Raw genomic sequence first — 21553 nt, 5'->3', positions numbered from 1 at the left:
ATAAAATTAGCGAATAAACAAATTAGAGAGGGGTGAGCTCACCCCTTCCCACTGCAACGAATTGCTTCTTTTCTAATTCAATTCACTGGAGCCACTTAACGGTAGCTGCTTAATTCAGTCGGCAAAAATACACAACTTCTTTTGCCTTTGGGCAATTGGAAAGCGTTTTGAGTTTTCCATTCTCGTCGGTAAAGAATTTATTCATGCGAAAAAATCTTACCCCCCCCCAAGCTATGAGGACGAGGACGATGATGGGTTCGGTGAGTTAGTTTGTTTGAAAAGAAATGTAAATAATCTGCTATTGCTTTGGATTATGAGGTCGAGTTGTACTTCCCATAGCTGCTGGGTATGATCTGTCAAATAAATTTATACCAATTTTGACTTTAATTGTGCTGCTTAGGAGGAAAATTAGTTCGATGGTTTGCCAAGGCTCAATAGCAGTACTAGCTTTACGGAGTAGACGACATTTGTGGGTTTCATAAATATAAAAGCAGGATCAAAAGCACATACTCTTGTTTGCAGCAAGATTTAAGCCTTAAAGCAAAATCCGTCCCCACTTTCTTCTCACTGAACCCCGAATTGGGTCACACGTGAACAAAGCAAATTTAATCATCCATCTATTCCATCAATTTCCACCCATGTCCATAGTGTTTTTTTTTTTTTCCGACGAAAGGAATTCCAATTTTCCTTCGGAGAACCGTATCTCAAATCAAACACTACTGGCAAGGTGGCAAGTGCGTGAATCGTAAAAAAAAATCCTCAGCCTATTCACACCGGCAATGGTGATTATCGCAGGAAATTGTGTGTTTATTACCTTCCGAACCGGCGGAGTTGACCGTCCAGGGGAAAAACTTCATTTGATTCACACATGTCACATATGCTCCGCAGCAAGTCCGAGGTGGTCCAACGCCCAAATAAATTGAATTTTACCCGGGTTGGGACTTTTTACGATCGCACGCGATGTCGTGATTCGAAAAGTAATTTTGGACTTTTCCGGCAGAGCTCAGAGCGCGGTGTATAATGTCTTATTTTAATCTGGATCACCAGGAGCCACCCCCATGATGAGGATGCGTGCGTGCTTTTCCTTCCTCTGAGTCAATATGCGGAACAAGGCAATAAAAACCGTAAATGGGCAATTTAATGCAATATTGTCTCAAAAATTTAGGTACACTGAAGGAAATCTTCAGTCGATTTTAAGTTGTTTCGCCAAACTAAGTTAATTATCCCTCACTGAATCAAAGCTGAAATTGGTTTCCTCGCAAATAAAATCACCAAAATCATCAATTTTCTTGGTGCCAACATCCCCCACATTGCCCTAAATAGTCACTTTCAGCGTCAATAACTGCCACAATGTGTGTGAAAGAAAAATAATCATCCTTACCCAAAATCCTGGTGTGGCCGAGTTTTACGGTTATGAGTTATGTGTGATCCACAATCCACAATTCTGCCCTGAAACGAGTCCTCCTAAATATTGTCACGCCCGGAGGGTGCTGATGGATAGCTGTTTGGATTTTGATTATGTCGGTCATAAACGATGGTGTCGGTGGCCATCACCCCTGATTATTATTTTTTGTTCTTTCTTTCTTTTCTGGGATGCATTAATATAATCCTTAATTATTTGTTTGGCACTCGGGGCTGATAACGGCACCTACATGAGGGCGTAATCCGTTACAAACGATTCCGGTCTCGTATCGCCGATATCAAGATCCGAATAAATCTGTCCGATTCCGAGGCTGAAACAAAGGAACTGACTCTTTCTCCTGGGAAGCTGACAAGCGACGATTTCCGGGAAGCAGTTTGTTGATTTCAATTTACTTCCACTTGATGGTCGTAATCCGGATCCTCGTAACGGAACGAGCCGGCTGAAACAAGAGAAAGCTAAAGAGCAAACAACGGTGGTCGGTCGGTCGGTCGGTCGGTCGGGATAGGTAAGCTCTCCCGTGTGACCAATATATCTGCCTGGTTGTTGTTTCGGTTGGATTGCATTCGCCCTCAAACCAGAAGCATTTCGGTACACGAGCATAAATCCTTCTCGGAAGGCAGAGGATGCGATACTATGTTGCAATGCTACCACCGCTCGATAATAGTTCACAATGTAGCACTGGCGTAGTCCGGGAATGCAAACAAGAGCTTCTGATCGAGACAGGGCACGTTCTTTCCCTGGAGGCATTCTCTGCACATGGAAGAACATTGTTAGGTTATGGGTGAGTGAAATGGTCTGGAGATTCTTTGTCAGAATTTTAAAAATTGAAAAAAGTATGGTTATTTTTTTTTAATGCTTGATACATCTTAATTACAGCAGTTCCAAGCAAAATAGTCAAAAAATTGCCAAAATGGGTTCCTTCCAGCAACGGTTGGTCAAATGTCCGTTAGATCATCCAACACGACGGTACGGTGCGGAATGCGATCGGCAAACTGAATGGACAAAAATCCTCTGACAATATTGTGCCAGCTGCGGAGGATTTTTGTTTTGTTTTACAAGGTTGTAAAACAAAGCAAATATAAAAAACCATTAAAGAAAAACAAATCATAGGGGTTTTGATCGGTTTTGTATTTTGGCCAGTTTTGAATCCCGGTCTTGCCAAGGGTCTTCCGGGATGAAAACTTAATCGTTTTCTCCTACGTTTTTCCTTAGTTATCCTTGCCAGTCATTGGTTTCAATTGGTATGGACTTCGATGGGAAATCCACAGAACTTTATAGGGATGTCCATACAAGTTCCAGTACTTATTGGGAGATGTCGATACGTATTAACCCCAAATATCCCATTAGCGAATAGCGAAACAAAATAGGATTTATAGGAACAGATCAATGCAATCAAAAATGCAATTCATTCTATTCCGTGAGTACACCTCATCATCAACGATCCAATCTGCACTCTTCTGTTGCACTAGTTCGTCTCAAAAGGATCCGGTGCAATGGGTGGCCTACCAATCAACCAATTATAAGACCGCGCTCAATCTCGAAAATGCATGACGCATCACGACACTAAGTAATTTGCTGTTCGGCAAGATCCCATGAGCGTGCAGATGAACAACAACAACCACAGGGTACAGTTGAACTTCAGATGCAAAGTTTATCTGGATCGTGCACCATTTCCGAGATATGACAGATATGAAGTGAGGGGATATTAGATGGTTTTCACTGGTGGTATATTGGTAATTGGTTTCGATTGGTGGTACCTTGTGGAAGGTATCACATCCACTGGCGTGCACAGGGTGGGGCAAGGTGGGGGGGGGGGGTAATTGCTCCCCTTTTATAAATAAGATTTTTATTTTCACATTTACAAAATTAGAATATAAAACAACTTGATTTCTTGATAACTTGATTTGAAGGTAAAATAGCTTCACTTCATAATATTATGGCACTGAAAACCACAGGTCAAAAAATTGCACCACAGTGGAGCATACAAAAAATGGTGTAATTTTTTTTTTTTTTCAAAGTTATTCATGGAGAGTTAAAAGAAGAGGGTAAATTTAAGGTTGAAAAAATTCACCTTCGTGGTAGTAAATCGAAGAAGAAGCTTTTTATTGAATGTTTTTGGTGTAAAAATATTATCAAAAATAAATGAATAACTCTGGAGTAAAAATTGAATCACACTAAAAATTTGGACCTGCACATTTAACTGAAAATTTCTGGTGGAAGGTTCGTAAGACTGTGGTGAATGTAGAAACAAGGTTTATTCATGTTTCTGGTGCATAATTTGCATCGTTCAGATGAATGCAAGCTTCATTGAAAATTTATGGTGGAAAATTTGCACCATTCTGCTGCATGAAGAGGCAAAGCCTGAAAATTGCACCACAAAGGTGCATGGTGAAACAAACTTCACTGAAAATTTTTGGTGCACCATTCTGGTGAATGGAGGAGCATGCTTTATTGAAAATTTCTGGTGCAAAATTTGCATAGCTCTGATAATTGAAATGAACAGAAAATTTCTGGTGGAAAACTTGCACTGGTCTGGTATCGCCGAAGGCACAAGCTTTTTTTTTAAGTAAGCTATATTGAAAATTACTGTTGGAAAATATGTGCCGTTCTGGCAAACGGATGGGCAAGCTTTTCGGAAAATTTTTGGTCCTGAATTTGCACCCTTCTGCTGAATAGAGAAACAAACTTTAATAATAATTCCTGGTGTAAAATTTGTACCATTCTGATGATTGGAGGGAAGCTGCATTACTGAAAATTTGATGAAAAATCTGAAAATAGGGGCAAGCTTTATTTGATGGAAAACCTGCAACATTCTGATAATAGTAGAAGCAAGCTATATTTAAAATGTCTGCTGGAAAATGGAAAAAGGAAATCTGCACCAATCGGAAAATTGGAGAAGCATTTTTTATAGAAAATTCACACCGTTCTGGTCTATTGAAATTTTCTGGTCTAAAATTATCTTGGGGCAAGTTTGTATTGAACATTTCTGGTGTAAGATTTGCAACAATCTGCTGCATGGAGGGGCAAGCTGCATTGAAAATTCATGATGTAAAAATTGCACAGTTCTGGTGAATGGAGGGGCAAGCATTATTAACCATTTCTGGTAGACAAACTACATCGTTTTCGTGAATGGACGGACAACTTAAACTTGACTTCCGAGAAGAACCTCAAGGGTATTGAATTCTGAGGACAGTTCCAAAAGAAAAGATTTCTGGGGATGATTCCATGAAAATTCTGCGAATAATTTCTAATGAATCCTGCAGATAGTTCCAACATAATTTCGAAAAGAATTACCGAGAGAAGCAAATTTTGAGTGAAATTCCAAGGGGAAGTTGAGGAAAATTTCAAAGGAATTCCAAGGATAATTTCAAGCTCATTCTGCGAAAAATTTCTGGAGAATTTAAAGGAAATTCTTCTGAAACTTTCCCTATCCTATAATATTCTGAGAAGAACCTCAAAGATATTGAATTATTAGGACAGTTCCAAAATATATCTGGGGAGTATTCAAAGAAAATTATGCGGAAAATTTCTAGTGCATCCTGCACATGTTTTCAAGATAATTTCGAAAAGAATACCGAGAAAATCAAATTTAAGTGAAATTCCAAAGGGATTTTAAGCAAAACTTCAAGTGAATTCTGAAGATTTAACTAGACATAGAAGTATTACAAAATTTCCAAAAATTCTTGGAACTTAATTTAAGTACCAATTTGTCTAACCATTAATGGGACTCTTATCTTTTTTAAGTGTTCTGGACTTTGTACTTGGAACATCTGTCAGGTTTCTGCTATTATTATGATAATAATCTCAGAATTGCAGGAACTTCCATGAAATTCTCAGAACTTTCCCGAAGCTCTCTGAATTTTCCTTAAGATATTTGAACATTTTTTTTGTTTATTAATTTATTTGATAAGGCTCAACTGAATTAATTTAACAGAACCGAGGGTTCTTGTTTACTATACAATACATCTTAAAACTATGGTCAAAACGTACAACACAATAAACATTTTATCTTCCACTATCCAATAAGCCTTCCAGTGGTTTCATTGTATGTCAGATTCGCCAACGGGGGTCAGAGCGCTTTCATTGCAGCAATGGACGCAAAACGTGGTCAGCACTCACACATCCATCATGAAACGGTTGCTTTCCCAAGTCGATGACGTATCGGCTGAAAGAATTTCAGATGAAAAACAATGAGGAGGACCAAACAATGGTTGCTGCCGAGTAAACAGACGATCGCGTGACACACATTGAGAGTGGTCTGCTTTTTTCGACAGTCGAGTGAACAGCTTTCAACACTTTTTGGGCACAAATCTTCGATAGTCAGCTTGTCAAAATTCAAATGACCATATTGCACTTTACAGTTGCAACAATCGGAAACGACCCAGATGTTGTTGGATCAAATTTGACAGCTCCGCGCTGAAATATATTTGCTATACCAACGCGACCTTCTGCGAATAGTTCTGAAATTGATTATTTGTTTTCATCACACATCACCGTCAAGCTAGGATGACTGTTTTTTTTATCTTTGAACATACTTGAGGTTTTTTGAAGTTTCTTGAAGGTCTTGTTAAGTTCCTGAAATTTTCTTGAAGTTAATGTAGTGAAGCTCTCTGATCTGTATTTAAGTTCACGGAAATTTCATAAGGTTCATAGAACTTAACTGAATTCTCGGAACCAACATTTAAAGATCTTTAGGTTATATTAGGTTCTGAAGATAATTTCTAGCTGATTCCGGGAAATATTTCTAAAAATCTAAAGGAATTTCAGTTTCAAGGTGTTTTAAGAAAGAAATCAGAAAGAGTTCTAAGTATAACTCCAGTGGACTTCTGAAATGAATTTCAAACGAGCTCTTCTGAGAGTTCTAAAAAAATTCGACGAGAACCTCAATGATAATGAATTCTGAGGACAGTTCAAAAGGATTTTTGGGGAGTATTCCAAGAAAATTCTACGAATAATTTCTTGTGAATTCTGCAGATAGTTCCAAGATAATTCCAAAAGTTTTGAGTGAAATTCCAAAGGAATTTTAAGGAACATTTCTAGAGAGTACCGATAATTTCTAGCTCATTCCGGAAATAATTTCTGGATAATACTGAGGAAATTCTTTTGAAACTCTAAGGAAATTTCAGTTCCAAGGTGTTCTGAGTAAAAGTCAAGAAGAGTTCTAAAAATAATTCCAGAGGACTTCTGAGAAGAATTTCAAAAGAGCTCATAGAGTTTTAAAAATTTCGAAAAGAGTCTCAAGGACTTCTGAGGATGGACTTTTTCGCAACTGTACAAAGTTTAAAGACAGTTTTTGGATTTCCTAATTGAAAAATGGGTATTAGTTTGCCATTGAACCTTGGTCTATTGTTGTCTTACCAAGAATTCGTCTAAGAATCTTCTCTGAAAATGTCAAGTAATTTGATACCGTGCTTAAAAAGTTACAGCTAATTGTGTGCGTTGCAATAAATTCAAGATTTTCCTTTATATCATCTTTAAGGCATCATTTTCTGTCACCCACCTGGCGGTAATTTGGGACAGGATTGACATGCTCAATCCTTCGCACAAGTCGTAATTCCGTTAACAATCCTGTACTCGCTGGTCAAAATAGTTTTGTGCTCTTTTGTTCCAATAATTACATATTTTTAAACCTTTTTAATGATCCTATTAGCCTTGGCATTTAGATCAAAATTTGAAAAAAAAAATTGAACTACGATGTTCGCAGAAAATGACCAAGTTTAACGTACTCGCAACGGTTATTGTAAAGTGTAACTACAACAGCATATAAGGCTTACAAAACCCTGAAATAGTCAAAAATTAACTGTAACGATACCTTCAAAATATACAAAAACGTACTGCACAAAATATCAAAAAGGTAACTGAATAAAAGATGATACCAGGACCTGGAAGAATATATTTTTTTGGGTTTATATTTTTAACCTGCAATGAAGAATATGACGCAAAATATTATTACAACGATTCTTACAGGGTTCAGAAATTGGAAGAAAGCGACCGAGTTGCTGGGCAAACACAATAGCAGTGATACCCATATTGGTAGTATGGAAGGGTGGAAAAAATTCAAAATCAGGAAGGGTATCGACGAAGAACTGGACCGCCAAAAAACAGCTATGATTGCTGCTAGTGAGGCAAAGTGGCTACAAAATCACTATATAATGGAACGTTTCATCGATATTGTGCGCATATTTTGCAAAGGAGGCCGACCACTTCGTGGATATTCGGAAGTATCGGAAAGTGTGCCACCCAGTTGGTGGCTAACTACGATCCTGTGCTGGAAAAACACTTGGCGGAAGGTGCCAAAAGCTGCCAGTTCACATGTAACTGTATTCAAAATGACATGATTACGTCGTTGCACAATGTAGTGTTGCGGAACATTGCGAAAACCTTGCGAGGAAAACCAGTGGTAATCATTGCAGATGAGACGAGTGATTGTGGCTACCACGAGCAGTTGGTGATTGTCATCAGGTATATTGATAATGATGGGATTAAATTGCCAATTCCATTGGCTGCCTGAAAGCAGTTTGCATTGAAGAAGATGAACCACCACCGGAGCAAATAATAAATAAAATTAGCTACAGCTACTCCCCATCCCCATATTATATGCACCATAGAAAAAAAAATACCCCTCCTTAACAAGATTCCTGTGCACGCTAGTGATCACATCTACCAAGGATCGTGAATTTGATAGGCTTGAACGTGTGTAATGATGGTAAGAGACATCACAATTCCACGATACGAATAATTTTAGCGAAATAAGTTTTTACCACATTTGGAGATTAGTTCCGCGTCGACCGAAAAAAAAAACCATCCTCCCGCACCGAACGGACATAATCGTTGAGGTAGTTGGGTACTTTCCTGTTTCGGGCGTCCCGTACCGGTATTCTTGTACTATCAGTTGGTTTATCGATGGTCCCATTTGCTGTTTCATCTACAGACTTATTCGTCTTATCAACTCCAGTATCGTTCGCAAACTTGCTCGTTCCAGTTTCGTGTGCGGAACTGTCGTCACGCCATTGGTGTACTCTTCTGGTTTGTGATACGTGCCGTTTTAGTACTACTCCATCCCCGTCATCGAGCACCAGGCTGCTGTTTTTCTCATGTACGACGGTGTACTTCTTAGGAAGGAAACGAGTCTCTCCTTTTGCACGATTGTCCCGTTCCACTATCACTCTACATGGTTTTGCTCCGCGTCTTGCGTCTTCGCGAGATTTTCCCAACAGTTTAGATTGCCAATCGTTACTTTCAAGATGCTTCTCATCATACGACGCTTTCTCATGCTGCAGTAGCGGTAGTCCTCGTTTGACCTTGCGTCCCAGCATGACTTCCTCCGGTGGCACTCTGGTTACGCTGTGATTTGCTGCATTATGGGTATTGATCGCTTCCCGTAGCTCGTTAACGAAGTTGGATTTGTTTGTAGAAGCTGTGGCCATTGCCTTGTTGACCACCTTCATGTAGGATTCTACCACCCCATTTTGCTGCGGGAACGACGGGGTTGAAAAAATCGTGGTTATTTCTCGCTGAGCGCAATATTGTTTCTATTCTACGCCATTGAATGGCGGATCATTATCTGATTTGATGATCCTAGGGTAGCCCTCCCTCTCGAAAACCTCTTCAAGTATCTTTTTCGTGGATTTGAAAGAGGTTGATTTTACTGGCTTTGCTATGAGATACCTGGATCTGTATTCAACGATTAGGAGCCAAACTTGACGTAGGGGCCACTGCGTTTCCCACACTGCGTTTGGCACAAATACTCGTTCCATCGGCGTCGTCGTCTCCGGTTTTCCACTAATGGCACATTTTTTGCAGGGGTCGCCCCAGACTCACATTTGTCTTTATTGAGCGTTAATTTATTTTCTTTCAAAATAATCAGGACCTTTGCAACGTATTTTCGAAGATCTTCCAGTGAACTAGCGAAAATCAAGATGTCGTCAATATAGACAATAATGTTTTCAACATCTTTCAATATCCTCATCATTTCGCGTTGGAATATTTCAGGAGCACAGTTTACTCCAAACATAAGCCTTGTAAATCTGTACATCCCGTCCTCGGTCAAAAAGGTCGTTAAGTCTCTCGATTCATCTGACAAGGTTAGATGGTAAAAAGCGTTCTTCAGATCCAGTTTTGAAAAATACTTCGTCCCGTGTAATCGCACTTTCATTTCTTGTATAAGGGGATGCCGGAAGTATTCTCTACTTATCGTTCGGTTATGGGCGCGCACACTGTTTACTACCAAGCGGAAATCGTTTTTTCCCTTTTGAAACTGCGGACATTCCACTAATCCAGTTGGGTGCCGAAGTAACTTTCTCAATGATCCCACGTGTTTCCATTTCAAGAAGTCGGGGCTTTGCCCCTTCTCTGTACGCAGCTGGCACATTGTAATATGCGTTCTTTACTGGTGTAATCGTGTTGTCTACGTTGAACTTGACTGTTACGCGTGGCATCGTCGGGAATTCCTTCACGTCTTCTGTTATTTCGCAAATATTGATTTACAGTAGCCTTAAATTGCTAGGCTGTCGATCGACCAAGAAGCCATTGGAGTCCCTTACGGATGACATGGAAAATCGCTGTAATGGGAGGGCTGCTACTATTTGGTACAACAATCTCAGCTCTAAACGTCCGTTCCACTGACAGCGGTTCTTTTGACCCATATGCGAGAATTCCCTTATTTTTTTTATTTTTTTTTGTTAACCATTTCCAGTTTTCCTTGCCGGATTCGAAGTCACGCTCTATGCGGTCCCAAACATTTCCGCATACGACGTTGACGTCAGCACCGGAGTCAATGAGAAAAGAAATCAAACTGGCTGACCCCAAACTGCAGTTAATCAAAACGTCTTCCAGGGATAATGCATTGATATGCTAGAAAGAACAAAACACATAGTGATCAACATCAATTATTTTGTCATCTTCACGTCCGTCATCATGGTCACTTGATACGTCCTCTCGCCTAAATCGGACTGCACGGACACGTTTGCTTCTGCAGGCTGCTGCGAAGTGCCCTAGCTTGCCACAATTGAGGCACTTCTTATCGAGTGCAGGGCATCGACCGTTCCTATGGAATGAAAGGTTGCACCGTGAACAGCGGGACCCTCGTCCTTGAGCATGATCGATCTGACGGCGTTTGGCAGGTGGATCACAGATGGAGTTATCCAGATTACTGCGTTTCTGGTTGCTACTGTTCGTTTTATTCTGGTGTTTTATTAAAAATACATGGTCGTTTGTAGGTTATGTTGTCTCAGCCTCATATGCCTCGTCACGGGTAGCTGCCTGTACGATGAAATTCGTTTCGTGTCCGTACGTTCTGGATGCTTTGACTAATACTTTGTTCGGTAGACCTTTAAGCAACTGCGCTCTCACAAATCGTCGTCCTGGTCGTCGTTGCTGTAACCTCATAGCCTGACCTTGCACATTAGACGTGCCTGAAATGCGACGGTGGATTCATTCCTTTTTGTATCATGGATGAGAACGCTTCGTGTTCCGCCGCTGTGTCTGTCATTGATCGGAAATAAGCATGGATGTTAGCAGCAAACGTCTTATAATAGTTCACGTCTGTCAGACATGGGCGTAATTTTGCTGCTCGGACTATCTCTTGTAGATCGGGGCCCATTGAAAGAAACAAAAGCTGTGTTCTTTTCACGGGGTCACTTCGATCTCAGCGATCTCAAAATTTTCTATATATCTATTCCATTCCTCCCACATCTTATTCGCCGGAATACCGGAGCGGAATGGTTGGATGTTGTCCCATCTTATCGCAGATGAATTTCTCTCACCCGTGCTGGGAGCATCGATAGGCACACTCCAATTCGGTTCGGTTTCCCGCTGTGATGAGGATGGGCGGTCGTATGTTTGCAAGGATTGTATGGTTGAAGCCATATACTCGAGAACTTTTTCAATTCGATCCATCCGGTCGTTCGGAATTTCTCCACCGAGCTTCTTCGTTGACGTTGGACACATTTCAGCTTGACCATCTTTCGAATTCGCCTTTCCATTAGTTGGTCCTGTACACGGTTCGGTAAGGGACACGACGGATGTTTGAGTTCATTTTCAGAGCCAGTGCCATCAGCTTCGTCACCAGAACCACTGCTATTGGTATTGTTGCTTGCAGATTTATCGCTGTAGGAATCACTACCGTCGAAGTCACTACCATCAGAATCCGTGTCCACGTCACTGATTGCATCGTTATGGTCAACTGCCTCGTGTTCTGCATTAATTCCTTCCGATTGAGCTTTAACGGGAGATTTGGGATTTACATCACAACCTTCCTGTTCCGTTTGCTCGACGGTTCGCACGTATTTCCCATTCATGGTGCTACGTTGTCTGGTTGTGCAATTCGCTTTCGCTTTGCTTCGTATTGCTGCACTATAAACCTGTAACAAACACATATGCAAAGCATTAGCTAGATTTCGAATGCTCCGTCGTCTTATTAAAAACGGGTGTTACGGTGGCGAACAGAAATGAACACCGGGTTGTGAGCAGCACAAATTTTGGATAGGTGCAGCTTTAAACTGCAAGTAGTATATTTAATTAGTACAATTTCAATTTACACATTGTGTTACTTACACTTTCGGTGCTTTCACCAGATGAAAGTTTCTGTTCGCTGGGTTATGTTTTTCCACGCTATGAGAACTGTAAGTTTGGCTATTTTAATTTTCTATTCTTAGTTAGTTATTTTACAATTTACTCACAATTTCGTGTAGATTTTCAATTTAGATTTACTAATTTATAGGCTAGGCAAATAACAAATTTACTAATTCAAATAGATTAAGAATTTAGGATTCACACTTTTCACTAGAATGACTAAGTATTAACTCAAGATTGTTTTGCTGACCGACTATCCACTTCTTCCTTTCATTTACGATGTTCCTTCTCTCTCTTCGTTCGCTCCTGTCATTCGATGACAACAGACAGTTGAACTCCGCGGTTCGGTTCGGGTGACACTACGCATCGCGACTTGAGGCAGTGATCCCAGCGCCAACATCCTCCCCCCCGTAACACTGGCCACCAGTTCCAGTTTTACCACTATCTACTATGTCCAGAATAGCTAGCTTTGCGACAGGCCTACGCAGCAGCCCCTTCGCAGTTCTTATGATAGCCTGACGGATCCTTCCGTCACCCCCAGGCACAACCTCCATCACTCGTCCCCTGATCCAGCTGTTCCTCTTGCTGTCCTCCACGATCAGCACTAGGTCGCCGGTAGCGACAGCCCTCTCATCGCCGAACCACTTTGTTCTCCTGGTCAGGGTCGGCAGCATCTCTCGAGTCCAGCGCCTCCAAAAACAGTCGAGTTGATGGTTGATCAGGTTCCAGGAATTCTTCACTGCTACCGAGCTATCGGTTGGCTCCGCTACTGGTTGTCGCACCCCGGTTGAGTTTCCTAGCAGGAAATGGTTCGGAGTCAGTGCTTCACTTTCTTCCGCGTCCAAGGGCAGGTAAGTGAGTGGACGGCTGTTGACGATCGACTCCGCTTCGATAACAAACGTATTCAGCGATTCGTCGTCGAGCTTCCGGTCACTACTGTTTGCGCCCATCATCGCTTGCTTGATCGAACGCACCATGCGTTCCCACGCTCCGCCCATGTGGGGTGAAGATGGAGGAATGAAGTACCATTTAGTTGTCGTATTAGTCACGGTCGCGGCAAGACCTTGTTGAAGCTGTCTCATCAGCACCCGCTCAGCGCCGTGGAAGTTTGTTCCGTTGTCTGTGTAGATTTCGGCTGGAGCACCACGACGACCCACGAAGCGACGGATGCTCTTGAGGCAAGCATCCGTTGACAGACTGTACACTACTTCGCAGTGCACTGCTCGAACAGTGAGGCAGGTGAAGAGCGCTATCCACCTTTTTGCGTTGCTGCGACCGACCTTCACTAACAATGGTCCAAACAAGTCCAGGCCAACGTAGGTGAATGGTCTTGCGTATGAAGCTAAGCGGGCCGGAGGAAGTGAGGCCATTCGTGGAATGTGAGGTACTGCTTTACGAATTTTGCACATTGTGCACACGTTGACGATTCTCCGGACAACTGTTCGAAGGCGGGACACATGATACCGCTGCCGTATCTCATTCACTACGGTCTCCGAATTGGCGTGTCGATACTTCCTATGATAAGCGTCTACGATCAGATCCGTCACCCGGTGATTGTTGGGCAGGATCGCTGGAAATTTCACTTCGTTGCTTACCTTTTCTGCTGCTCCGATTCGCCCATCCACCCGTAGAATCCCGGTGTCGTCGATGAACGGCGTCAACTGATACAGCACACTGTGCTTGCTCAACCCTTCTGGGTGTGGTCTCGGATGATTCTGCTTGTTTGAGAGGATTGTCAGTTCTTCGCGGTAAGTCTGCCCTTGTACCATCCGAATCAAGGTCGCTTCTGCCTGTCGTAGTTCCTCTTGAGTGAGGTAGCCTGTATGCTTCGCTTCACCGTAGATCATCCGTTTCACATTTCCCACGTATCGGTGCACGTAGGCCATTGCTCGATGCATGCGCTCCCATTTGGAGAAGCGATCACAATCTATTACTACTGGGAGCACGACAGTTTCGACGTGAACGTTACAGCCACGTAATTCTTCCTCGACGACCCCTTGTGACATCTTCTGTTTCGGCCATTCTTTCTCAGGCCGTTGCAGAAACGGTGGTCCTTGGAACCAGACTCCTCCGACGTCCATGGATGGCCCGCTTCCCCATTTGGTTGCGTAATCCGCTGGATTCTGCTTCGACGGTACCCACCGCCACTCGATCACATCCGTCTGCTCCAGTATTTCACCAATCCTACAGGCCACGTACTGTTTGTACTTGCGGGGATCCCCTCTCAACCAGGCTAGCACCGTCGATGAGTCTGACCACAAATATCGCTCCGTAACTTTCACAGTATGGGATTCATGAATGGACCTCAATAATCGGGTCCCAAGCGTAGCGGCCTGCAACTCCATTCGCGGTATCGATAACGGTTTCAACGGCGCCACCTTCGTTTTCGCCATTACCAAAGCACATCTTGGTGTCCCGTCTGCATCGACTATTCGAAAATACGCCACTGCTGCATACGCCGCTTCGCTTGCGTCGACGAACACGTGTAATTGCAGCTGACGGTAGCTCTGCTCGGTGGCGTTCGGGAAATAGCATCGGGAAATTTGTATGGTCGATATTCGCTGTAGCAGAACAGTCCAGCTCCGCCAACGTTCCCAATGTTCCTCGCTTATCTCCTGATCCCACTGTGTTCCAGCACGCCAAACATCTTGCAGCAGAATCTTGCCCTGAACCATGATGAAGCTTAACAATCCCAGCGGATCGAAAAAGCTCATTAGACACCGCAGGACTTGCCTCTTTGTGGGACGGGAGTCGCTGTCCACGATTTGCTGTATGTCGTCCTTCATCTGTGCGCAGAAGCTCAGGGCGTCTTCCTCTGTCAACCACAGCATGCCAAGCACCCTGCCGTATTCCATGGTTTTATCCATAAACATATGCCTGTTGCTAGGGTCCGTAGCCTCTCCCAATCGTTGCTTTACGTGGATACTATTCGTTTGCCAGTTCCGCAGCAGGAAACCTCCTTTAATATGGATTGCCTTCACTTGCTCCGCTATATCTGCTGCTTCCGCTTCGGTACCAAAGCTGTCTAGGTAATCATCGACGTAGTGATTGGATATGATTCCTTCAACGGCTCTTGGATACTCTCCGGCAAATTCTGCCGCATTTCTGTTTTTGACATATTGTGCAGACGCTGGGGAGCAGGTTGCCCCGAATGTCGCAACGTCCATGACGTAGATGTCCGGTAAAACGGTCGGATCCTTGCGAAATAGGAAACGCAGCGATTGTCGGTCCATCCTACGCATCCACATTTGATGGAACATCTCTTTAATATCGGCGGAGACCGCCACCGCATACTGTCGGAACCTTGACAAAACTGCGGGCAACGACGTAAGTTGATCCGGGCCTTTGAGAAGCAGCGTGTTGAGAGATATTCCGTTAACTACAGCTGCGGCATCCCAGATGAGACGCACCTTCTCCGGTTTCTTTGGATTCACCACCGCTCCCAGTGGTAGGTACCAGACCCGTTTAAGATCGGTTGTCTTCAACTCTTCCTCACTGGCTCGATGCGCGTAGCCTTTCAGCTGATATTCTTCTATCTGACGGTGAATGTTCTCCTTCAACAATGGATTCCTAGCCATCCGACGTTCTAGGCACTCGAGTCTTCGCAAAGCCATTCCGTAGCTCTCCGGAAACTCAATTTCATCATACCTCCACAGCAAGCCGGTCTCGAATCGATCGCCTACGCGTACAGTGGTTTTTTCCAAAATTTCTTGAGCTCTTCTGTCTTCGGCCGAAACCAATTCGGTCACTGGTTTGGCACCGACGTCCTCGAGGGCGAAATAGTCCTTCATCATTTCGTGCAGTTCACGGTCACAGTCACAAGCATGGAAGTTGAGTGTATTTGACAAGGGAACACCACCTCCTCCGTATATGCACCAGCCGAGACGAGTTTTCACGGCGACCGGTTCGTTGATTTCACCCTCTTTCACCTTCAACGGAATGGTAAGTCGCAAGTTATTGACCCCAATCAGCAACTGAGGGACCGCGTTCTCATATCCAGCAAGCGGAAGACCTTTGAGATGCCTGAACTTGTCCACGAAATCGTTGATGTGTAGCGTCTGACCCGGCAGAGCCAGCTTCTTTACGGTACGAACATCCTCCAGTTTGTAGTGCTTTCCATCGTTAGCGCTTGATACCTTCAGCTGTAGCTGCTTCGAGTCTGCTTCGATTCTAGACACATCACCCGTCCAGGTTAGGCACAGTGGTGCCGCTTTTCCGCTGGCGCCGATGTCGTTTGCGAGCTCCTCTTCAACGAGTGTGAGGGACGACCCATCGTCCAGAAAGGCGAAGGTCTTCACCGTTTTCTTTGGTCCGTAAAGTGTTACGGGAATAATGCGAAAAAGTAACGATTGATTCGACATACGATGCGCATGGTTGCCAGCGGATTCGATATTTGAAGCTGGCCTCAGCGTTGTCGCTCTTCCGGATGGTTGATTACTACGGTTGGAATGAAGCAGAGGGTGATGCCGAAAGGTACATCCGTTGATTCCGCATTGACTGGCATTCCGGCAACTTCGTCTCCCGTGCGCATTTAGGCAGCTGCGGCAGAGTTCGTTGTGTTGCACTTCCTTCCAACGATTGTCGATGGAGAGCGCTTTGAAACTGTCACAATCCCGAACACGATGTCCACGTCGTTTACAAACGCAACACTGCTTCTCCTCGTTCTTCGGCTGCTCCGGCTGGCTTACATGTGTGTTGATTGTTCCCTTATACTTCATCCTTGACTTCTCCACGTTGGCACCTTTCTCGAATCCTCCTGTGAACTGCGTCACCTTGCTGGCTGACACCACCACGCCATTCATGAAGTCCCCGAAGGTCTTAAGGTTCACCGCCGGGTACCGCTGCATGTAATTCGCCCACTCCATCTTGACGTGGGCGGGCAACTTTTCCACCAACTCCATCAGCAGACACGGGTTCGTAAGGTGTGCATGTTGACCCGCTGCCTCCAGGTGGTCACACAAGCTTTGCACCGCCATCCCAAACTCGATGAGTGTTTCGAGACGTTCCGCCTTGGGCGCTGGAGTTGACCGCACCTTTTCCAACAGCACGTTGATTAACAGCTCCGGACGTCCGTAAAGCAGCTGGAGAGTGTTAATAACTTGTGGCACTGATTCTGGTAGTAAAAGACGGCTTCGCACGGCTTCATACGCGGCACCTTTCAAACACCGTTGCAATCTGGCAAGGTTTTCCACATTCGAATATCCACACGCGGCGGTTGTGTTCACGAAAGAACTGACAAAGATCGGCCAGTCCGCGGGGTCACCGGCGAAAGGGGGTAAATCGCGAGGCATTATTTGTCGTGCGGCTAACTGCGAAGGGGCAGGTACCGGGTTTGGTACCAAAGAAGTGGGAGGTACACTTGGTGCCGGAAAAGTTAGAGGCACACTTGGTGCCGGAATAGTGCCGGGCACACTCGGCTGTATATGGCCAACATTGGGACCCGTTGTTGGAGTCAACTGGGTTTGGTTCCATCCCAAAGGCAAAGAGAGAGGAACCGTAGGGGCGGGATGGCCTAGTAGAACAGGCTCAGTCCCAATTAATTTTGCCTGACTCGGGTTGACGAGAGTCGGACTAATCCCCAATTTCGCTAGCATATCCGAATAATCTTGACTCGGTTGAGCAACATCCTTATGTATAGTAGAATTAAGTGGTGGCTTACCTGGTGGAATTACGGGGGGCTCAGAGGGGAAAGGGTTACCAATAAATGTCGTCATACGACTTTCGACTCGCTGATCCGGAACCGTCTTGGGAATCGCGCCTGTTTTCCGCTGCTGATTCCAAAAAAGCTTCGATACTTCCACTAAGGTTTTCCGTCGTTGCTTCTGCTGCGCCGGATTGTTATCCATCGGCGATAATATCACCTTCTCCTGCTCCTTCACTGGGTTGACTTCCGTCTGACACCCCGTTGGATTACGGCGCTCGACCGGTTCGTCGGACTTCGGTAATCCTCCTGCGGCTTCCTCACCTGGCGCGATTTCCGAGGAATGCTGTTGCACCCATTGTGTCACACGTTGTTGACTCGCTCGTCGACTCACCCGGCTGCGGTTGCTTTGGTTGTCCCGTTCTTCGTCCAACTGTTCCTCCAGCAGGGTATATTTCTCCTGCATGAGCCTCTTCTCCTGCTCGATGGCCCGCTTCTCGGCTTCCAAGGCGCGCTGCTGAATGGCGCGCTCCTCCTCCAGTTTCTGCAGCTTCAGGGCAATTCGAGCTGACCGGTTGGTCGACTTAGTGTTGACGCTCAACGGCAAGCAATTGCGGCATGTAAATGCCCGCTCGGCGACCGATTCCGTCACCCCCGCACAGCTCATGTGCCACCAGCTGTCGCACTGGTCACATTGGACGAAATTGTCGAACGATACGGGGCGCGAGCAGCTCACGCAGCCTCCCGATCGATTCCTGTCCGGCGTGTGGGATGACTCAGCATTATCGCTGGCTTGTTTCGCACTCATGTCAGCGAGACGAAAGTTTTAAAGTGTGTTACGGTGGCGAACAGAAATGAACACCGGGTTGTGAGCAGCACAAATTTTGGATAGGTGCAGCTTTAAACTGCAAGTAGTATATTTAATTAGTACAATTTCAATTTACACATTGTGTTACTTACACTTTCGGTGCTTTCACCAGATGAAAGTTTCTGTTCGCTGGGTTATGTTTTTCCACGCTATGAGAACTGTAAGTTTGGCTATTTTAATTTTCTATTCTTAGTTAGTTATTTTACAATTTACTCACAATTTCGTGTAGATTTTCAATTTAGATTTACTAATTTATAGGCTAGGCAAATAACAAATTTACTAATTCAAATAGATTAAGAATTTAGGATTCACACTTTTCACTAGAATGACTAAGTATTAACTCAAGATTGTTTTGCTGACCGACTATCCACTTCTTCCTTTCATTTACGATGTTCCTTCTCTCTCTTCGTTCGCTCCTGTCATTCGATGACAACAGACAGTTGAACTCCGCGGTTCGGTTCGGGTGACACTACGCATCGCGACTTGAGGCAGTGATCCCAGCGCCAACAGGGGATATTATGATTTTTTTATGTTTTCCATTCGATTTAACGGCGACGTCCCGACCCGCACTTTTAATATCCGTTTATCAGTGAAAGATCGCCTTAGCGGTTTTCCCAAAACGCTCGAGGTTGTTTCAAGATTTGATCATAGTGGTTGTCCCAACTCGCTTTCTTGTTTCTATCCAGAGCAAACACGTTTTCTGTATTACATTACAGTCACTTTTATTACGGATGTCCCATTCCGCATTGCAATCCTTGAAAGTTCTATGTAACACAAAAACAACTGTACTTTCGCCGTTTTTTTTTTTCCAAAACCACGCACCATGTGCTGAACATAACCATAACTTTCAACAATTAGTTTTGTTCTATACGCCTCGATGATTCATCTTTAACACATTTTTCCATGGTCCTTAATTTGATGTTGCTCCTATTTGAGCAACTCCTGGCAGGATCGCCATTGTGAATACTCGATAATCATCAAAGAATCACCGAGGGCTAATCACACGGAAGCACGTCTTACCGTCTCAGAAGCTGCAAGTGGACTGTGCAGAGACAATGGCGGTACCAACGATGCCTGGTCGAGTGCTAGGTCACTGTGGACGGAAATCACTCACACATTCATATTCATCTAGCTACGAGGCAGAGATGCCAGATTTTTTTCTTTGTAATTCCGTAGACTTATTCAAATCTACGGATTTCTACGGATTTTTTTTTTTAGTCGAAGGTGATATTATTTTTTAGTTCTAAGGTGATATTTTACGTTAAATTATAAATCAATGAAATGACTTTTGAAAAAAAAAACAACTAGGGACAGCCCTCTGGGGTTGTACGCAACGATGACGTCGGACTACGTGGTCTTATGTAATAAATGTTATTTGTTAACTGCAGCAGGACTTGTGTTTTGTGTAGGAATAGGAATTTGAGCGGGGTTCTCTCTGTTTATACTCTTTAGTATGACTATGATTGCCCTGAAAAGAAGCTTTTGATATGAATTTTCAGTTAGGACATGTTCAGAAATTTAACTCTTTTGGAAAATCTTGGTGGCCCTGAAAAGGGCCGATGGTAGTACAGGCATCAATACCATGATACTGTGGCACCTGTAGTTTTTGGCATACTTTCACTGATTGCCCGGGGATCCTTGTTCAGCCATAACAAGATGTGCGCGTGAGGACTTCCACGGTGCTGAAATTCAATCGTGTCAACCAGCTTGTTGAAGTACACACAGCACGCGGCTGGTCCATCATTGACCAGAGTTTCTCTTTGTAGTTCAGTCAATTCCTGGATAGGATCTGTTAAGTCATTGTGTCCTACTGACAATCGATAAAGGAGATTCAACAAATGGGGCCACTTCATCTCATTTGCACTAAGTGTGAGGAACATCGTAGGCTTTTCCAATTGTCGCATCATGCTGAACAAATAAAAATGCATTGCAAGCCTTCGGAAACTTTCATTGTCATATACAACAAATGTTGTAGTTTGGCCACACGCCTGTCTTGACGAAGATTTTCACTGGATGCCATCATGAGATATGTCATCCGAACTCCTGGCTTGAATTTCCGTAGATGGCTGAAACATTTGGTAGGAAAAGCTATCTCTTCGCCGTGCTCGTCATATATTAATGACAGATGAACCCTGTTTTGCGCCAGAGCGATATCCAGGCATTTGTCCTCATTCCAAAGGAGCGTTTCTTGTTGCCCAAGCAGTAATTCTGTCTCATTATCCACGGCAAACATACTTTTGAACATAAAAACCAATAAATGATCCATAAAATATTGGAAAACGTTCCATAAAAAACATCCAAATGTTCCATAAAACTTGGGAGAAAATCCTTAAAAAAGTGTGAATGATCCATAAAAAATATCAATATGATCCATATTTAATGTAAAATTTAGCAACACAATTGTAAAAATGTACCGCTAAATTTCTAAGGAATGAGCATTGAAATTGTATGAATTACCCATAAACATATTGCAATTGATCCATAATACATTCAGCAGTGAGCCTTAAACTAAAGAAAGTGATCCATAGAAAATCATGTTTGCGCACTTAAAAATATAGCCATGTTCGTATTTATGAAAGCAACTTCCTCAGAGCAGTCTCGTTTTGGACAGTTTGAAGCTGAAATAGGTTTTATTAAACTAATATAAAATCAAAACCAATCTTAATGCTTATAAGGTGGCAAAAGGAACCAAGAAGTCTGTCTCAAATAAACCACCTAGCAGAAATAATAGAGTGAGGAGTGATGCCGCAACCGAATCTGGAAAAGGAAGTACCAATGTGGTCAGCCTGGAAGAATCCCTAGACCAGTTGCTGCAGGAGAAAAACGCAAATAAGAAAGCGCTGGAGGAAGAGAAATTCCTCCATGAAAAGCGATAGGAGGCTGAGCGGGAGATTTTCAAACCGAGAGTTTCAACAAAGATTTGGCTAGATTTAGCATTTAGGGATTCAATTATTATTTTAGTTAAGCACGCAAACGATGTAGAATGAGCTACTTACTAGTTACTTAGGGTAAATCATGTATATAGCGTTTAGGAACAAATTGTAGGTTA

Source organism: Ochlerotatus camptorhynchus, unplaced genomic scaffold, assembly GCF_037179485.1.
Source record: "Ochlerotatus camptorhynchus isolate MF236.1 unplaced genomic scaffold, CSIRO-AGI_Acam_v1.1 ptg000092l, whole genome shotgun sequence".
Classification (NCBI taxonomy): Eukaryota; Metazoa; Arthropoda; class Insecta; order Diptera; family Culicidae; genus Ochlerotatus; species Ochlerotatus camptorhynchus.
This window is presented reverse-complemented; position numbering follows the sequence as displayed.